Source organism: Centruroides sculpturatus, unplaced genomic scaffold (genome assembly GCF_000671375.1).
Source record: "Centruroides sculpturatus isolate CEXI.00-Female unplaced genomic scaffold, Cexi_2.0 scaffold609, whole genome shotgun sequence".
Taxonomy (NCBI): domain Eukaryota; kingdom Metazoa; phylum Arthropoda; class Arachnida; order Scorpiones; family Buthidae; genus Centruroides; species Centruroides sculpturatus.
The window spans coordinates 310,465-313,815 of record NW_019384804.1 but is presented as its reverse complement, the minus strand read 5'-3'; positions in this window follow the sequence as shown (position 1 = coordinate 313,815).

The window sequence follows — 3,351 nt, the reverse complement described above, 5'->3', positions numbered from 1 at the left end:
CTTGTAGAAACTGCCTCACCTCAACAGTCAGCAAAACTTCTAGCTGCAAAGAAATTGGGAGACATTGAAGTCACAGTCACACCACATGGAAGTTTGAACTCATCATGTGGTGTGATATCTGAGTTTGATCTGATGTCTGAAGATGAATCAGATATTCAGATGAACCTTAAAGACCAAGGCATCACTGCTGTCTGACGTATCTCCATTCGTCGGGATAGCAAGCTAATACCAATCAAACATTTAATTCTCACCTTTAACAAGCCGACATTGCCATCTTTTATTACAGCAGGTTATCTGCGCTGCCCTGTCCGTCTGTACGTTCTTAATGCCAGCGGTTTGGACATTCACAGACATCCTGCCGTGGCAAGAGCGTATGTGCACAGTGTGGGACTGAAGGTCACGAGAGTACTGAGTGTACCAGTACCCCATTCTGTGTTAACTGCAAAGATGCCCATCCTTCTTACTCCCGAGAATGCCCTGTATGGCAAAGAGAAAAAGAGATATAACCCAGAGGCTCGTCGTGTGGTCACTTCAACTGCACCTTTGAGACAGAAAATATTTGCTGCTGTTTTGAAATCCACAAAGACATGTGGGGTTCAAACAGATATTTCTGTCTCCCCAAAAGAATCTCTTACTTGCCACGCAAAATGTTTACTAATCCAGTCAAAAGAAACTGAAGAAAAGAAGAGTATCAAGACAAAGACACCCTACCTAAAACATGGGTATTGACCAGAAACGTGGGTTTTAAGAAAGCAAATAAGAACCCACTTAACAAACAGAAATTAAAAGCAGCCCTCTCTAAAGCTAAAAGATAAGAGACTCAGTCCATGAGTGAGTTCTCTGATATCTCTGATGAAGAGCCTAACATGGAGGTAAAAAACCAATGTCACCCCCAAAAGATAAACCTCCTGTGAAATTGAAGAGGGATACCCTTGCCAAAAATGCTGCCTCAAACACATAATGGATTATAAAATAATCCAATGGAACTGTCGTGGTTTCTGCAACAACTTCTCTGACATTAAACACATGACATCATCTACTTCATCTGTGTGGCACTCCAGGAAACACATCTAAAACCTGGAGAAAATATTTCTTTTAAAGGATTCGATCTCTACCACAAGGACGATGATAGCCACAATTGTGTTAGTGGCGGTGTGGCTATTCTGGTTTCAAATTGCATTCCATCCTTACCGGTACAAATATCCACTGCTTTGCAAGCTGTGGCAGTCAGAATGTCTGTTGGAGTAACTGTCACAGTTTGCTCTATATACCTGCCACCAGATGTCAGAGTCAATGAGGATGAATTGGATGCATTAGTTGAACAGCTGCCTACTCCATTCCTTTTACTCTGTGATTTCAATGGTCACAATCCTATGTGGGGCAGTCCTGACATTAACTGTTGAGGCAGGGCCATTGAAATATTTATTGGCAATCAGCAACTGTATTTATTTAATACAGGAGAAGTTACATACTTACATGCTCCAACAAGAACATTTACAGCCATTGATTTAACCTTAGCAAGTCCAAACCTGTTTTCAGCATTTACATGGGAGGTTGGATCTAATCCACTCTCTAGCGACCACTTCCCAATATTTCTAAAATACCAAGGCAGAGAAAGCTGTGAAACAGCCCGTTCACCATGCTGGAAACTTGAAACGGCAGATTGGCCTGCATTCTCCTCTTTGGCTGACATCACTGAGGAAATGGTCAATACTGCTGATATTAATACTGCAGTTGAAGTTGTCACTTCTAGTATTATTCAGGCAGCTGAATAAACAATGGGAAAAACATCAACTAGATACCCAAAGCATCCGAAACCATGGTGGGATCAGAATTGCGAGACAGCATTTAAAGCACAAAAGAAAGCATGGGGAATTTTCAGAAGGTACCCCCACTGCTGAAAATTTGGTTGTTTTTCAAAAAGCAAAGGCAAATGCCAGAAGAATAAGAAGGCAAAGCCAAAGGGATTCTTGGAGGAAGTATGTTTTTAGCATAACATCTTATCATCACCTCAAAAGCAGTATGGGAAATATGCTTCTCACTCTTTGTCCATGCTGGAAAATAATGGCACAATAATCAGCGATATACAGGGTATTGCTGATACATTGGGTGAAACGTTTTCTACTTCATCCAGCAATATTATGTATTCAAGGAATTTTCAGGTTTATAAAGCCCAAAGTGAAAAACAATGTTTAAACTTTCATTCCTCATCTAATGAGGAATATAATGTGCCATTCACCAGCATAGAACTACATACAGCGATCTCTCGCTCGGGGAATAGTGCTGTAGGCCCGGATAAAATCCACTACAGCATGATTAAAAATCTGTCAAACAATTCCCTTTCTAATCTCCTGTGTCTGTTTAACAGAATATGGACAGAACATACTTTTCCTGACTCTTGGAGGCTATCTATCATTATTCCCATTCCCAAGCCTGGTAAAGACCACAAGAATCCCTCTAATTACAGACCAATCTCTCTGACAAGTTGCCTGTGTAAACTCTTTGAGAGGATGGTAAACAGACGTCTGATGTATCTCTTAGAGAAAAATGAATACTTTTCACCACATCAGAGTGGTTTTCGTAGGAACAGAAGTACCACTGATAACTTAGTAAACCTTGAAACATGTATACGCGAAGCGTTTGTTAGACGACAGCACTTAGTGTCTGTGTTTTTTGATATAGAGAAGGCCTATGATCGCTGTTGGCGATATGGGATACTCCGTGATCTGGACCATTTCGGATTGCGGGGTAATTTGCTAATTTTCATAAACTTCTTAGAGAATCGAAGATTCCAAGTCAGGATGGGCAACACTTTATCTAGGCCTTTCATGCAACAAGAAGGTGTTCTTCAAGGCTCTATTTTGAGTGTGACTCTGTTTCTAATTAAAATTAATAGCATAGCTAACTGTCTTTCTCCTAGTGTGAAACACTCTTTGTATGTGGATGACTTTCAGATCTCCTGCCAGTCTAGCAACATGAATTTTATCGAGAGACAACTACAAACCTCCCTAAATCGCATATACGATTGGTCCAAGACCAATGGCTCTACATTTAATGCAACGAAGACCTCGTGCATGCACTTTTGCCAAAGGCGTGGAATGCACGTGGATCCTGAAATTTATTTAAATGGGGATAAAATCCCAATGGTGAATGAGGCTAAGTTTTTGGGTGTTTCTTTCGACCAAAAACTGACATTTTTGCCACACTTGTTCAACCTGAAGAGTAGATGCTTAAAATTTCTGAACCTTCTAAAGGTATTATGCTGCTCATCGTGGGGAGCAGACAAATGTTCTATGCTCAGGATTTATAGGGCCCTTGTCTGCTTTAAGTTGGACTATGGATGCATTGTTT